This window comes from Camellia sinensis, chromosome 11, assembly GCF_055761805.1.
Source record: "Camellia sinensis isolate YWXY chromosome 11, ASM5576180v1, whole genome shotgun sequence".
In the NCBI taxonomy this organism is placed as follows: Eukaryota; Viridiplantae; Streptophyta; class Magnoliopsida; order Ericales; family Theaceae; genus Camellia; species Camellia sinensis.
The window spans coordinates 169,606,379-169,624,693 of NC_138971.1; positions in this window are offsets into that span (position 1 = coordinate 169,606,379).

Sequence of the window (18,315 nt, forward strand, 5' to 3'; positions counted from 1 at the left end):
CAAGGACATTCTCGAGGTGAACTACTCTACTTGGCTGTCTAACACTGTAGTGGTAAAAAAGAAGAACGGCAAGTAGAGGTTTTGTATTGATTTCACCAGCCAGAATAAGGCTTACCCCAAGGACAATTTTCCACTTCCCAAGATTGACCAGTTAGTAGATGCCGCTTTAGGGCATAGAATGATGAGCTTTCTGAATGCTTATTAGGGATACCACTAGATAGCAATGTATCTCCTTGATGAGAAAAAGACTACATTTATCACCCCGAAACGGCTGTGCTGCTACAGAGTGATGCATTTCGGACTGAAAAATGCAGGTGCAACCTACCAGAGGGTAGTGATCAAAATGTTTAGACATCTGATTGGAAAAACAGTAGAAATGTACATTGATGACATGGTCGTAAAGACCAAAAAACTTGAAAATCATCTGGCCAACTTGAAAGCAATCTTTGACATCTTGAGGACATATTGGCTCTGACTCAACGCTTCAAAATGCGCATTTGGAGTCAAGTCTAGTAAGTTCCTAGGATACTTGGTTACCAGAAGAGGCATTGAAGCAAGCCCAGATCAAATCAAGGCCATCATTGACTTGAAAAGCCCGACATCGACAAAACAAGTACAAATGTTGACTGGAAAAGCCGCAGCCCTGAACAGGTTTATAAGCAGAAGTTCGGATAAGTATAAACCATTTTTTAGTTTGTTAAAGAAGGCCATAGATTTTTTATGGACGGAAGAGTGCGAAGTCGCCTTAGCCGACTTGAAAAAGTACTTGACAACAGCTCCAGTTCTTTCAAATCCAGTACCTGAAAAGGAATTGTTCTTATACTTGGTAGTATCAGAGCACGCAGTGAGTGTTGTGGTAATCAGAGAAGAGAAGGGAGAACAAAGGGCAGTATACTATGTGAGTAAAACCCTAGCAAGCGCAGAGACTAGGTACTTACCCCTGAAAAAATTGACACTAGCCCTAATAATGACTTCGAAAAAAATGAATCACTACTTCCAAGCCCACAAGATCGTGATACTGACTGAGCATCCTTTGAAGTCCCTGTTGCAGCAGGGAGATCTAATAGGCAGGGTAGCCAGATGGGCAATAGTGTTAGGCCAATATAACCTGGAATTTAGGCCCAGAACAACAATTAAGGGCTAGGTTTTGGCCGACTTTGTGGCCGAGTTCACACCTGGTGTTATCCCACATCGGACTCTGGCGAGCCGAGGCTTGGGGTGCCCAGGAGAACAAGAAGAAACCCAACTGGGGCCAAAGAACCCCACTCAAGCAAAACAAAAGAAAAAAGAGAAACCAAAGCCCTGCGACATATACATCGGCGACTCCTTCCGCCTATCTGTTGATGGAAGTTCAAACTGTCAAGGAGCAAGGGCAGGAGTAGTGTTAGTATCGCCAGATGGGTGAATGTTAGAGCAATCAATTCGTTTGAGGTTCAAGGCCTTAAATAATGAACCAGAGTATGAGGCACTGATCGCAGGGTTGAAGTTAGCAGCAACAATGGAAGTCGATAAGGTGGTAGTCTTCTGTGACTTTCAATTTATTGCAAATCAAGCAACAAGTGAGTACGTAACTCGAGATGAAAGAATGATAGCCTATGTCAAAGAAGCTATTAGACTGTTAGCATTGTTCTAGGATTGCCAGTTACAACAAGTTAGCCGAGATGATAACAGTCATGCCGATGCCTTGGCTAACCTGGCGAGTGCAATGAAATCAAGAGAGGCAAGGACGATAATGGTTGATTATTTGTCAGGCCTAGTATGGAACCACTGATCATAGAGTACGAAGCAATATGTGTGGAGATGGGTCCAAGTGGGATGGATGCAATAGTGATGTTCCTCAGGGATGACAAGCTGCCAGACGACCGAAAAAAGGCATATAAAACCAGATTGAAGTCGGCTAGGTTCAGCGTAACAGCAGATGGCCATCTCTAGAGGAGATCCTTTACTGGGCCCATTTTAAAATGTGTGCATCTCTCCCAAGTTGAAGACTTATTACATGAAATACACGAAAGGGTATGTGGAAGCCATGTTGGGAGCTGACCACTTGCTCATAGGGCCATTACTTAGGTGTACTGGTGGCCCTACATGCAGAAGGATGCTAAAGCCTACATCAAAAAGTGCAAGAAATGTCAGAGGTTTGCACCTTTGATACATTAACGAGCAGCTGATTTAAACCCAATATCCAGCCCTTGGCCATTTGTCCAGTGAGGCATGGATCTTGTTGGATAACTACTCCAAGCAACTGGGCAAAGGAATTTTTTGCTGGTAGCAACTGATTACTTCCCAAAGTGGGTAGAAGCTGAACCCATTGCGAAGATTAGAGATATTAATGTAAAAAATTTCATATGGAAGAACATCATCACCAGGTTTGGGATCCCAAGGGCAATAATAACAGACAATGATACACAATTTGACAGTAAGCTAATCAAAAGCTTCTGTGCAAAGTACAAAATCAAAAACTACTACTCTACTCCAAGTTTCCCTCAGAGCAATAGTTAGGCAGAAACATCCAATAAAACTATCTTTGATGTGATCAAAAAGAGGTTGGAAGCAGCAAAGGAAAAATGGGTGGAAGAGTTGCCCAATGTACTCTGGGCATATCAGACTAAGCCGAGAAGATCAACTGGACAGTCTCCATTTGCCATGGCTTATGGCACTGAAGCAGTTATCCCATTAGAAGTCAGCATCCCTGGGATTAGAACACAAAGAGAAGAGAATGAGACTAATGAGGCATACCTGGCCTGAGATCTGGACTTGCTGGAGAAGAAAAGAGAGAGAGAGCAACAATTCGGCTGGGGGCATACCAACAACAACTTGCTAGGGCTTACAATAAAAAGATCAACCCAAGAGAGTTTAAGATTGGGGACCTCGTCCTAAAAAAGGCCGTCAGCAACAAGAAGGATCCCAGATAGGGAAAACTTGGCCCAAACTGAGAGGGGCCTTATAAAATCATCTCGGTTGCCAGCAATGGGGCATATCGGCTTGAAGACACTAAGGGCAAAGAGTTGCCAAAACCTTGGAACACTTGCAACTTGAAGTTTTTTTATCATTAGTTTTTTGTTTTCGAAGTTTATGTCATAATTTTATTAGCCGAAGTAATAAAAGCATGCCAGTTTGATTTTTACGATTTTAGAATTTATACGAGAGGACTGACCAGTCCTATGATGATGTTTCTGATTGAAGCATGACAAATAACTTAGACTTATTATATGACAGAGTTGAATTATGCTTGCATATAATAGAGTTGAACTAAATTGACGATGTTTCTAATTGAAGCATGACGAATAACTTAGACTTATTATATGGCAGAATTGAATTATACTTGCATATAATAGAGTTGAACTAAGTTGGCGATGTTTCTGAATGAAATATAACGAATAACTTAGACTTATTATATGACGGAGTTGAATTATACTTGTATATAATAGAGTTGAACTAAGTTGGCAATGTTTCTGAATGAAATATAACGAATAACTTAGACTTATTATATGACGGAGTTGAATTATACTTGTATATAATAGAGTTGAACTAAGTTGGCAATGTTTCTGAATGAAATATGACGAATAGCTTAGACTTATTATATGACAGAGTTAAATTATACTTGCATATAATAGAGTTGAACTAAGTTGAATTAGTTTAGGTTTGCCATGTCGGTAGGGTTAGACTTAGAGTGGAGCTAAGTGTGCTTTCATCAGGTTAACAGAGAAACCAAGGTTGAACACCTCGACTAGTCTTTGTTTGAATCTGACTCCGATGAAGGACTATAAACGCACAATGTGAACTTAAGTGGAACTTAGGTTCACATTAGGGGGCAGGGAGCAAGAATGATTAATAAACTTAAGAAGTTTGGGACATGTGTAGACACCCCATTTTTGACCGTTCTCAAGACTTGGACGTCGTCGTTTGAACACTCAATGATCATCCATGCTCGTGTTCGTTTTGAGTTCCCGAAGGTCTCAGCTGCGCGCATTGCCTTAGGATCTCTTAACTTGTTTGTTTTGTGCTTGGTTGTGGACTAAGGACTTGCGTTTTTGCTTCTGAGGGAAGAGGGTGGCTTGTTGGCCATCCTTGCAACCCATCGGCTAAGACATTGTGCCACCGGCCATGTTTTCTGGCCATTGGCCATAAGTGTTGACTGATCGGCACTCTTTTTGGTCGATCGGCCATATTTTTTAGCCGAGACCTTTTCATCTGCTTTTTGCAGATATTTTGTGCCAGCTGTGACAGTTGGTGAGCACAATTCTCATCCTTCATACACATTACATTCAAGACTCAAGCTTGTTCAACAAGCTTGAGAATTGAAATTCTATAAGAAGTGAGGCCCCTCTCCCTTTCCAGAGGTTCTGAAATCTTGAGATACAAGTTCTATATCTCTCTCTCTCTCTCTCTATATTTTACACCTCTCTCTCTTGATTTGCTCTTGTTTGTGCTCAAAAATGTAAATCCTTCACACTATTGCACACAAACACCTACTAGAACACCATCATTTTGTTGCTGAGGTACTGAGGAGTTGATTTTAGTGTTTTTGGGTTGGTTTGAACTCAGAAAAGCTGTTGGAGTTGTGTTCTTGAAGGTGTTCTTCAAGGGTGAGTCAACTACCTTTTGATCCCTTATTTTGGCTTAAGCTTTTAGACCTATTTGCATATTGTTTTAAGCTTAACTCTAAACTACAAAAAGTTCTGATTTTTCATTCTTGTAATGTTTGTTTAAGGTTACTTTTTGGTTGGGGGTGGTCTACCCCCTCATAGGCCTTGTTAGGCCTTATTTTGAGCCATCCTTTTTGGCCCTTGTTCTAGCCTTTGCATGACCTCTCTACCACTGAAATCCAAAGATTTTCAGTGGTGGAAAGGTGGTTTTGAAGTCTTGAATAGAAGAGGGACACCCCTCTCTCCTTGTGTCTTGATTGCTAGTATAAATGGCTCATAATAGTAGCATGTTTGCTTAGCTTGTTTTGGCTCCATTTCAGCAAGTATTTGGTGTTAGTTTGCCATGATATACCTCTGTTTTAAGTTGGTTTGATAGCATCTTGCATGCTTCACATACTTGTAGAGCAATCTTGCATGCTAGCATAACATGCATCTTGCATTTGGATCATCATTCTTGCATGTTTTGGTTCAACTCAAAGAAGCTTTTAGTCATGTTTTACCATGCTTAAGCTTTGTTTCATGTTGTTTTAGTCATGCATGCCCTGTTTTGTATAGCCTTGGTTCAATCTAACTTGTTAGCTTTGAGTGTCCAAGTCATTAGCATGCATTGCTTGGACCATTTTCATGATTTGGCATCATTTCATATGTGATTTCAGTCCATGTAGTGTAGTCATACACTTGCATTTGCCACCCGTTTGATGTCTTGAAGGTTTGGTGTTTTATGCCTTGAGAATGGATCATTGTGCATGCCTCCATGCTTAGGCCTTTGAGCTGCCATCTCAGTGGGTTTTTGGGCTTATTTTGACATGCCATAACTCTGATTTTTATTGGTTAAGTCATGCCATGTTTGGGTTTGATAGGTGTAGTGTAATACCCCTTGTTAGCCTTGCATGCCTCATGCTTTTTGGACTTTGGTTCTAGCTTGTGTTGGCTAGGTTCGAGCATGGTTTTGGTCTTGTATTGACCTGCCTTGGGAATATTTTGGTTGCCCTTGGCCCTTTGGGGCTTGCTTTGCATGGCCATGGTTTAAGTTCCTTTGCTAGTTTCAAGCTTTGAGCTCTCTTGCATGCCATACTTGCATTGTTTGGTTGATTTGGCATCATTTCGTGCATCATTTCAGAGCATGTAGTGTTGTCATACTTGCATGCTTTTCACTCTTTAAATGCTCTTGAGAGTTGTCCTCTTCATGCCTTAATTCTTGGGCCAATTGGCATGCATGCTTGTCTTGCATTTCATGTCATCAATTCATCATTTTGGCCACTGATTTGGGCATTGCTGAGGTCTGCCCATTTTGGTTTAAGTCCATCTTTGCATGTTGTTGCATGCTTGTCACATTGTATGTTGTTGCATACTTGCTAGTTTGCATGTTGTTGCATGCTAGTCCATCTTTGCATGTTGTTGCATGCTTATCCATCTTGCATGTTATTGCATACTTATTAGATTGCATGTTGTCACATGCTTGTTGTTGGCATTGTTGTTGCATGCTTATTACATTACATGTTTGCATTTTTTTGGTACATTGTATGTTTGCATGCTTAGGTTGCATTGTATTTTGCATGCTTGTTACATTTGCATTTGGCATGCTTATGTTGCATTGCATAGCATCTCCATGTTGCACACATTGCATTGTGTTTGGTTTGGGGTGTTAAGCCAAACATGAGGAACGAGGGGCGTTTCATACTTGAAGTGATGAAAGGCACCTTAATCCTCGGTCGCCGACCCTCTTGATCATGCATGATAGAGGTTAAGGCATTATGTGTTTTTGTGCATTTCATTCACATTAAATTGTGCAACTCGGCCTCTTTGGCCATCATGCATCGAAATGCGTGATTGATGGCTCGAGAGTCGAGCACTACACTCATTTGAGTCTCAAACATGATAAGGGGTGTAGTTGCACAACATTTTCTTGCAAATGTATTGCCATGCCTCTGTTTGTACTCTACTGCAGCAAAAGGAGCAGTCTGTAGGAAGAAATGGCCAATCGGCTATCTGGAGTGCCGATCGGCTAACAATTTTTGGCCGATAGCCTCAAAAGTGGTCGATGACCCTTTTCGCTTGGCCGATGGCCTCTCAACATGTCCATGAGGTGGTTTCGAAGCATCATAAATATTTGTACAGTTTTCAGAGGTGCAAAACAGTGCAAACAGAGGTAATATGAGGCATGGCAACGGATTTTCGAGCATGCATTTGTTCCTCTTCTCGAGGCCATTTTAACTGCTTTGTATAGTTAGTTAATTTGTAATAATTAGTTGTAGCTAATTTTCAATTTGGTTATGTAGTAATTAGTCTAATTAGATTATTAGATTAGTTAGAATAGCTTAGCGTAGCTAGCTTGTATTATTCATTCGGACCCTCCGTCGAGAGGGCAAATTTTGTAATAAGCATTCGTGCGTGTGATGCATGTCTTCCAACCCCCATTTCTTTCTCCCTTTTACTCAACCGCTTATGATGGTTAGTTTAGGGCATATTTCGATTAGCATCCTTATGTTTGCATGTTTGCATTCATTTATCTGTCTTGCATGCATCGGGCTCGGCGCATCATACTAACTGCATTGTATTTCAATTCCTACTTGAATACATGATTATCAAGTTGCATCTCATATGCCATTTTAGAATAGCCGAGCCTATTTCTAGTCGCATTTTGCATGTGTTGCATTAGGCATCTTAACATAGCTAGGATCATGCATCGATTACTAACTAGCTATTGTTTTGGCTCGGAGAACTAGGTAAGCTCTTATGCTTTAGCGTCTTGCATGTGTGTGAGTGATTGCCATGATAGCATGCTTGCCATGAAGCTAACTGCTTATATGATATAACTGCCTGAATGCCCGCGGGTGAAGGTTGGATTGCTTGAATTGGAACAATTCATTGAAATGCGAGTTTTAAGCCCACTTGAGAGTGGCAAAATCATGTTTTCTTAAGCCCATTCGAGGGTGGAAAATCTACATTTTAGCCTACATGCGAGTAGCACCTTCAAACCATTTTCAAACAAACATGAGATGTTTTGTTCCAACTTAGGCGATCTAATCTATAATTGTGTGTTGTGCGCATCACATAGTAATTCTAGGCTAATAACCAAAATAAGAACACATGTGTTTTCAAAAACAAAATATCATGCTTAGTAAAGGCCGATCTTTGATCGGGCGAGCGGGGGTGCTCATTGCATGACCTTCCCCTCTCATACCCAAGTTCCCGAGCCGAGGCAACTTTGGTGATGACGGACATGTGGTCTTAGGCACGAGTCAAGGTTTCCTAAATTTCCCCCAAAATAAAATATTTAGGTGGCAACTCTGTATCTGGCAAAGCAGTCCATGTTTGACATTTCTTTATTAAAATCAGTTTTGCAAAACGATTTGTCGGATTTGGACTCTTTGGTGATTTATCGGTCTCGCATTTCACTTTGTAAGATTAGATTTAGAACCGTGACATTGAGTCCGAACTGTAGTAGCTAATGAACAAAACGGATTTCGTGCCATTTCGCGCACAGAGCCGGGTCGTTCGGGTATGTCTACAATTTCTGGCGACTCTGCTGTGGATTTAGAGAACTTGACTCGAACTCATGATATCTTATTTTGACTACACTTATGTGTCTCTTTGCATTGCATTTGTATTGATGCAGCTAGGACATCGTGTTTGCCGTATGCTATTCCTGAATGGTTTGCCGAAGGCTTGCTTCGAGAAGCGCGCCATAAGGCTGACCGGTTGCGGGCTCTGCTACGATGGGAACACGAACCCTGATTTTTATCGGGCCACCCTTTTTGACCATTCGACTTAGTGCATATCGAAAACTGTAGTGACTATTCCAAACTAAGACAGGTTACTTACCCAATTATAGGTTGTTTGAAATCACTGTGTGCGTAGTGAAACCTTAGCTCCTAACAATAGGACAGGGAAACCCTACCCCAACATAGGGGTGTTTTGGCTCTCACTTGCTTACTATGTGCTTTTAGAGTTGGCCTCTATAGGAATGCACGTATCAGTTTGCAAGTCTAGGCATTAGGCCTGCGGGCATCAGTATTTGAGAATCAGTTTTACTTGCGGGTATCAGATTCAGATTTGGGGCAGTGATTTGGGAACAGTAATCAGTGGTTGAGAACAGTTCTTTCAGCTTGTGTTTGCCAACAGTGTGTTGTCTTTATTTAAGCTATTATGCTGTCCATTTTTCTATTCATTGTTTCCTTATTATGCTTTATTTATCTTTTTGCAAAGTAGTTTAGCACCATTGCATCCGACCAGACAGATATTCCCCGAGCACTCTGGGTTAGAGGTCGTAGACTTAATCGATCCAGGGATCTGATAGACGGACAAGCAGTGTTCCTTTCTTTACCCCTGGTTACCAGACGGAGGTCAAAAAGGCGCAGTGTATCGATACAACGATCGCCAGATCAGTGGTCTACCCCACCAGTGAACAGTCAGGCTAAGGTCTCAGTTTCTACTACAGGGACAGATATACCGGTTATTCAGCTAGATCAGCATAATATGGCAGGTATAGTGGAGATGATGCTTCAGCTCCAGGAGAGTATGAAAGCCATGCAACAGGATGCTGCCCGTCAAGCGGAATTTGTCGCACGCCAGGCCGAGGTTATGGCCCAACAAGCAGAGTTGATTGCTAGACTTCAACAATAACAAACACCACAGCAAGCCGAAGCATCTGCTTCGCACCAAGCTCCTCCCCCACCGAGAGTCCAATACTTGGGGAGACAGCTAACGTCCAGGACAATACGGACGATCCAACAGGGCCAGCTCCGCCCCCGATCCTACCCCAGCTATCCAAAGCACCTACCAACCTACTGGATACACCCTTTAAGTTCGAGGTGGACCCAACGACATTAAAAGTGAGCAAGCTTGAAAAGCTGTTCAAGAAGTCTCAAGGTGTGAAATCCATTCCGGATATTGAGAATGGGTATACTGACTCGGCCGTGACTTTGCCAGATCGGTTTAAAATACCGCACATAGACTGTTTCATCGGGTCTGGAGATCTTATGGTGCATTTGCGGCTGTTCTCGGATATACTAAGGCCGATGGGCCTCTCCAGATTGCAGAAGCTTTCCTTGTTTGGCCGGACCCTGTCGGGTGTAGCGGCTATTTGGTATGCAAAACTGGAGGACTCCGTTAAAAGGAACTGGGAGGAGATGGCTGAGGCCTTTGTAGGTCAATACTCCTATAATACACAGATCGAGGTCACAACTCGTGATCTCGAGACAACTAGGCAGGAGCCGAAGGAGAGCTTCTCCGATTTTGTGACCCGATGGAGGGCTAAAGCCTCGATGATGACCATCAAGTCTGTTGACAAGGACCAAATACGAATGGTTGTACGCAACCTCCAACCCAAGCTCATGCAAAAGATGATCATCCTCCCCCTCCCCACCTTTGCAGATCTACATGAGATAGGGGTGCAGATCGAGGACGCGATGAAACAGGGCCTCATTGATCAAGAGAGAGAGCAGCCCAAGAGGGTATTCAACCGTAGTACGAATGCAGGCACAAGCAGTGCTACAGCTGCCAGAGCTTCAAATATGAGTATAGTCATCACCACCACCACCCCAAGAACCCTTGCAGCTACCCCATTCACCGGTGCATCCGGAAGTAGCTCGCAAACAACCAAGTTTTCACCCCGAGGCCAAAAAACCTTCACCCCACTATACATGTCTTTGTCCAAGGCTTTTGGGGGTTTTGATCAGGAAAGGGCACTTGAAGCCCCAAGAGCCGCGGCCATTGCCAGAAAAACTTTCCCCTTCTTATAACCCGGCAAAGTACTGCGCTTTTCACCAACAGCATGGTCATGACACCGACTAGTGCTATAGATTGCGTCACGAGATCCAGGATCTCGTTGACAACAGGGTGATCGTGCCTCTGGTGAAACCGAATGTCACAACCAACCCTCTCCCACCATATAACCAAGCTCCACCTCCCAAACGCATCAATTTGATCCAAACTGGGGTTATGTCATACGACCCTAGTATATATATCACCCCTTCTCACCTACCCAAGTCGGAGGTGTTCATTCCTGACAGCACTGCCTTGTGCATGTTGGACATCTCCTAAACCCAACCAGAAACGGTGGTGGTGGCTATCGAAGATAAAAGTGGGTCGACTGTGGGGGCAGATCAGAATGATTATACAGAGCCTGAGGGGTCTGCGAGCTTCATGAACAACCTAAGCGGTTACATTACATCAACAGGTCAGGATAGGCCGAATGTGGAATTGCCAGTGGGGGCAGAGATTTGTGTAGTACGGGATGATGGACCTAATCAAGGGTTAGATGACCTAACGGATCTGGAAGAGGACATTGCTAACCTTCAGTTTTTCAACGAACAAGATCCGGGAGATGTGATAGTCAACTAGTTTGATTTGGATAGGTCAGCAGTGTCTACTGGGTGGCTTGACGACCAGCCAGATGTTGTTGAACAACCTCAGCTAGAACAGGGTCCGTCAGGGACGGGGACATCAACAGTGGCCGGAAGGGCTGGGAATCAGGATGCATCGCCGAAGAGCACCGGTGTTAAGAATTTTGCTCAGAGTACGGGCAGTTTGGGTACGGAAGATACTGAACAGTAGGCTGCACTAGAGCAGTTTGAGCAGGAAAGGATCGAAGATTCTGAGAGGGTCAGAAATGCCAAAGCCCCTATGGGGACAGAACGTGCTGTGTGCACAGGAACGGAGCGTGTTGTGAGCACAGGAACGCAAGGTGCTGCGAGCACAGGAATAGTTGTAACAGAGCCGGACAGGTGTCTGTCGGCTGCCGATGGCATGTGGTGGGAAGATGACGACTTATGTCTTGCCCACACCGATGAAGACTGGGGGCAAAGCCAGCCGGATGATACCTGGTATGTTGGCGAGGTTGACCACATGACTAGAAGTGGGCGGTATTTCAAGCCCCCACACTTAGATCAACCAAAGGCGTCCGGAAAGGACAAAGAGGCAGAGAAACAGAAAGATAAACTATTCAAGGAGGAGGCTGTACTGAATCAACTTCAAAAAATACAAGCAGACATCTCCATCTGGGGACTGCTCAGGGCCTCAAGAGTACACAAACAGGCTATCCTTTCTACAATGGACAAGGCCAAACTTTCAATAGATACCACACCTGAGCAGCTGGTAGGACTGGTCTTTCCGGGAGGAGTTTCCCCGACGTTGACCTTCACTGACAAGGAGCTGCCGCTTGAGGGCGCAAACCATAATAAACCTCTCTACATCTCTATCGAGTGTAGAGACAAATGGATATCGGTGGTTCTTGTCGACACAGGATCCGTCATTAACGTGTGCCCGTCGAGGACGGCATATGCAATCGGGTTGAAGCCCGCGAATTTTGTGCCAACTGCCTAGATGATAAGGGCGTACGACAATACCAGCAGAGAAGTGATGGGGACCGTGCAGATTCAGACTCAGGTTGGTCCAGGACAGCAGGATATTGACTTTCATGTCTTGGACGTTCCCGCAACCTTTAATCTACTCCTAGGGCGACCGTGGCTACACCAGGTGAAGACGGTCTTTTCCACCCTGCATCAGATGTTGAAATACCCCCATGGGAAGGGGGTGGCTATTATTTTTGGGAATTCGTCAATCCATCAGCCGCTAGAGGTGTCTACACCGGTTTTGGAAATCGAGCATGGCACGGAGAATGTGTTCTTATCAGGATTTACCCTAGCCGAGGCCCGGGTCGTACAGAATATTTTGGCTATTGATGAGGGGTTATATGTCAGTGCACAGTCTGTGTACCTCATGAACAAGCTTCAGCACATCCCTGGGATGGGACAAGGAAAAAGTGGCCGAAAGGCATTACAGTATCAGCCGAAGTGCCGCATAACCTGCATACCTTTGGTTTAGGTTATCTGCCTACCGAAGAGGACTGGGTGAGGAAAGGGAAAGAAATGGCCAGAAGAGCCAGAGCCAAGCAGGCGGGGAAGCATTTTGAGCTGATGCATCAGCCTATCCAGGGCACCCTGAACGGGCGCTTCGTCCGGGAGGGGGAAGACTTTCCATTCTGCGGCTTCCCAGAGCCAAGGCTAAACATAAAGAAGAGGCGCCTGCCAGGATTCGAAATATTCTTTGACTTGTAATTGTCCAATTGTCCAGGGATGATGTTGCCGAAAAGCAGACAGACCCATCAGCTGAGGCTGAGCAGTGTAAAGAAAAGGATTCCGAGAGCACCGAGATTGAAATGGGGGTAGGGCTGGCTTGTCTACTCTCAAATCCTCCGATCGTACAAGAGCGCTTGGGGGATAACTCAGTGTCCATGATCGGGAATGAAACGACTACGAGCCCATCTTCAAACATTCTGGATGCGTCCATTGCACCCTCCCTCGCCTGGCAATACGAGGAGGAATTCTTATCGAGCAGCACCAGGTCAGGTAGTGAGCCAGAATCTGATTCCACCGAGTCTGTAGAGTCGGAATCAGGTTCCAGCTCATCTAAGTCTGAGTCTGGTATTCCTGGGGGTGACAACTCGGATGCCACAGTTCTGTCTAGGTCGTCTTTTTCTTTTTCCTTTGAGTCTGTTGTAATAGAGGAATCAGGTGACTTGGAAGTGATTAATGAGAATGGAATGGCTGTGGCCTTTGAGTACTTTTCTGTGCCTTTGATTTACTGCATTAATTCAGACTTTCAAAATTTCGATGAAAGCGACGAGGAAGAAATTCCTCTGGTTTTGAAATATTTGCTAGATCAAGAGCAGGAGAGGTTTGTTAAACCGCTGGTTGATAAAATCACCCAAATTAATTTTGGTACTGAGAAGGACCTGCGTCTGGTCCAGATCGGGTCCACGTTGTCTTCGGAGGAGCGCGTGCGCTTAGTCGCTTTATTAAAAGATTTCAAAGATGCTTTCGCGTGGTCCTATGAAGACATGCATGGAATCGATCCTGAGATTGTACAGCACCAGATCCCTCTTGACCCGAGGCCCGACTTGTTAAGCAGAAACTCAGAAGGATTCGCCCGAACTGGGCTATCAAGATCAAAGAAGAGGTCACCAAGCAAATTGACGCAGGGTTCCTGCTGGTATCTGAATACCCAACTTGGTTGGCCAATATAGTTCCAGTGCCGAAGAAGGACAGTAGAATTCGGGTATGTGTGGACTTCAGGGATTTGAACAAAGCCAGTCCAAATGACGACTTTCCTCTGTCGCATATCGACAAATTAGTGGACTTCACTGCGGGGCATGCGTTGCTCTTATTCATGGATGGATTTTCAGGCTATAACCAGATATTGATGGCACCCGAAGACTGGGAGAAGGCTGTTTTTACCACCCCGTGGGGAACCTATTGTTATAGGGTGATGCCGTTTGGGCTGAAGAATGCTGGAGCTACATATCAACGGGCTGCGACCACGATATTGCACGACATGATCCATAAAGAGGTTGAGGTGTACGTGGACGACATGATTGTCAAGTCCAAGGAAAGAGAGGGCTACTACACCGCCTTGCAGAAATTCTTTCAACGAATCAGGGAATATCGGTTGCGGCTGAATCCTCAGAAGTGTACGTTTGGTGTTACAGAAGGGAAAATGTTGGGGTTCTTGATCACACAGAGAGGTATCGAGGTCGATCCTTCCAAAATCAAGGCCATCTTAGAAATGCCACCACCAAGGACTGAAAAAGAGGTGCGAGGCTTTTTGGGTAAAGTGCAATTCATAAGACGGTTTATTGTAAAATTAACCTTGACTTGTGAACCACTCTTTGGTCTCCTGAAGAAAGAAAAGAAGTTCCAATGGGACGGCCGATGCCAAGCTGCTTTTGAACAAATCAAGCAATATTTACAGAACACACTTGTGTTATCACCGTCTGAGCCAGGGAAACCGTTGATTCTGTACCTTCTAGTGACGAAAACTACAATGGGCTGCATGCTTGCACAGGAGTCTGAGGACAAGGTGGAGAGAGCTATCTACTACCTGAGCAAGAAAATGCTGGATTACGAGACCCGCTACACTCCGCTGGAGAAGGCTTGTATGGCCTTAGTATGGGTTACCAGGAAGCTGCGGCACTACCTGTTAGCTCACTTCGTAATACTAGTTTCGAGATTAGATCTCATCAAATATCTCTTCAAGAAACCGGCACTTACGGGTAGGCTAGCCCGTTGGTTGCTTCTACTTTCTGAATTTGATCTGAAGTACGTAACGCGCAAGTCAATAAAAGGGAGAGCGGTAGCGGAGTTCCTAGCCGATCACCCAGTGAAACGGGATGAAACAGTTGAGTATCTGTTTCCAGACGAGGCCATTCTGCATGTCGAAGAAGAGACTTGGACGATGTACTTTGACGGAGTGTCAAACCAATACGAGTATGGGATAGGGGTGTTGCTGATAGCACCCGACAATTCCCTCATACCTTTAGCATTCAAACTCCGGTTCAAAGTCTTGAACAATGAAGCAGAGTACGAGGCATGTATTGTTGGTTTAGAAGCCGCCCTAGAACTAGGGGCAAAATAGTTGGACGTCATCGGGGACTTGAACCTTGTTGTATCTCAATCTAAAGGAGATTGGAAAGTTAAAGAAAAAAAGATGAGAATCTATCATCAGACCTTGGACGTGCTGATTCCTCAGTTTGAGGAATTGAACTTCGCTCATCTGATAAGAGAGAACAACAGGTTCGCAGATTCATTAGCAACTCTATCTTCTATGATAGACATCCCTTTCGGAGTCCGGATGCGTCCAATCATCATCGAACAGAAATTTGTGCCGGCCTACGAGATGATTGCTGCCATAGATGAGGTACAAGATGAGAATCCCTGGTATTACAATGTCTAGAACTTCTTGGAAAAAGAGGTGTATCCACCAGGGGCAAATGCCAAAGATAAGAGGGCAATTCAAAGAATGGTTGCTCAGTTCATCGTCTGCGGAGGAAAACTGTACAAGAGAGGTCATCTCGGGATGCATAAGCTGTGTGTTGAGGCCGAAGAATCGAAGCGCTTGATGAAGGCCATCCATGGAGGAGAGTGCGGAGCGTACATGAACGGGGTGATGCTAGCCCGAAAAATTCTTAAGCAGGGTTACTACTGGTCCACCATGGAGGAGGATTGTATTGGCTTTATCCGACGATGCCACAAATGTCAGATCCATGCAAACCGCATGAACATTCCACCGTCAAAGCTGTACAACATGACTTCGCCATGGCCGTTTTCAGTCTGGAGGATTGATGTGATCGGGGCTATCACTCCGAATGGGTCTAATGGGCATGAGTTCATTCTGGTCACGATAGACTATTTTACAAAGTGGGTTGAGGCCCAATCTTATGCGATGTTGAAGGCATCGCATGTTGCAAAGTTCATCAGGAACAACATCATCTGTCGCTACGGGGTCCCGAACAAGGTTATTTCAGATAATGGTTCCCACTTCAAGAAGGAAGCGATCGACTTGTTGGACAAGTACAACGTGGCTTTTCATAAGTCATCTACATATCGGCCACAAACCAACGGAGTTGTTGAGGCCGCCAACAAGAACATCAAGCGTATTATGCAGAAGAGGGTGGAAACCTACCGAGACTGGCCAGATAAGCTGTCGTTTGCTCTGTGGGGCTACCGGACTTCAATTCGAACTTCTACTGAGGCGACTCCGTATTCCTTGGTCTATGGGATGGAGGTCGTTCTGCCTATCGAAATTGAGGTTCCGTCATTATGAGTATTGGCTGAGTGTTAGACAGCTGAGGCAGATTGACAACAACGCAGGTTTGAAGAACTCATGCTCTTTGGTGAAAGAATGCTGAAAGCACTGTATCATGTTCAGGGTTATCAATGACGAATTGCCAGGGCTTTTAACAAGAAGGTTAAGTCTAGGAATTTGAAAAAATGAGATTTAGTACTCGAAGGCAACCGAGCTCCTATCCACGACCCTAGGGGCAAGTTCAGACCCAATTAGACTGGTCCTTACATCATCAAGTCTATCTGGTCGGGTGGAGCTATTTTTCTGATGGACCTAGATGGCCTAGAGTTCTCCCAACTGATCAACATGGACAAGTTGAAGAAATACTTTCCCTGAGTGGCTGGTTAGGCCGAAAACCCGAAAGGGCGACCTAGGCAAAAATTAGAGCACAGAAAATTTGAAATTATAAAAACTGAACTCGCAAGGTTGAAAACCCAGAAAGGGCGGCCTTGGCAAAAGTTAGAGCGCAAAAGGAGAGTGTTAATACACGAGTGAACCCAAGCCGAACTACGTAAGGCTTGATTCCCATCTTTGGGATACATAGGCAACTTCATTCTGAAGTCCAGCCATAAACACTGCCCCGATCAACTTTGTCCATGTGATCATGTTTGGTCATCTTTGTCTATTCTGCATTCAAGATGCTCGGTTGTGATCTCCTTATAGTGCTATTCAAACTAGGGGCAACTTTCCAGTTACTGAAGATCTGGGTTGTACACCTCAGTGATAGATCTCAGGCATGTCCAGTTCTGATCCATATCGAAAATGGTTTTGAAAAGTTTTAATAAAAGTTGATTTTGCTCAAATTAATCTTTTTACAACTTAGACCATTTTAGGACCAAACAGAAAATTTTTAGTACCCACAACCTTCAATTACATTGATTTCAATACAGAGTTCTCCTACTCTTGAATACAAATTGAAGTTGCTTTTATTACATTCATAAAGAAAACTTGAAAGTACTAATTAAAGCAAATAAATTCAGGGCATAGTCAGGTGTTCCTGCGCCCCCTCCCAGAGCTTGTGGAAGCCTCTGATGCCAAAGTGGGCCCAATCTGCGCCTCCTCGTTAAGCCAAGCTATGCAATTATCAGAGAGGGTGCAACTGAAAATGGGAGCGAGGGCCAGAAGCTTTCTCGTCCTCCATGCTGCGGCATACCGAACTAGCTGTGTGCCTCGGACCGGAAATACAGTAGGGTATTCTGTCCCTTCTTTCGGGCAAATCTGATCATGTCCGAACTAGCACCGAAATTGGAAAGGAAAGTAAAAGACACAGTGTGTCAGGCCAATCAACTGGATCCCGGGCTAGCGGGTCATGTTGTAGCACATCGCCGGTAAATTAAGCCAGGGGCAGCGCCAAGCAATGTCTAGAGCAGACAAACTGCTCATCCAGTTGTACTACTATCCCTTATCTAGGGCATCGACTAGATGTCGCCGGAAGAAATAGCTGCGAGCTGAATATGCTAGGCATGAGTCCACAACCTTTAATTTATCCATCAACCATACCTGGGGAGGGATAAAAAATGAGAGATTAAAGAATAGAGAGGTGTACATTGAGAGGAAAAATGAGAAAAAGGTTTTAAGAGAAAAATCGAGCCTGAGGGCCAAGTGATGTGAGCAATATATGTGAGATGGGGTGGGAAACATTACCTGCAGTAGTAGTGGACTCCCCGCGAATCTAGTTGTCTCTCGGCGATAAAAAGCGTCCAAACCCATCAATGTCTCAGCTAGCGTCATGGCGATGCAACTCTTGCCCTCTTTTAAGCCCTCGACAACTTCAATCAAACGAGTGCTAAACCCTCCAGAGCCTGGGGCAAGTAAAAAATGAGACAGCATGCATAAGCAAAGCGCATGTCGCCGATAGCCCTGCCAATGATGATCGTCTCGGTCGCCGGCATCAGAAAACCGACGAATCAAGCTCGGAATGTCCAGCTCTCTGTCGTGAATCAATGACCGAGCGTCATGCAAAGTAAGGCCTCGCATCCGTCCTAAGGCTTGGACGTAGCCAAAGCGAAATTGAGGCAAGATTTCTTCATCGCGCTCGTATTCC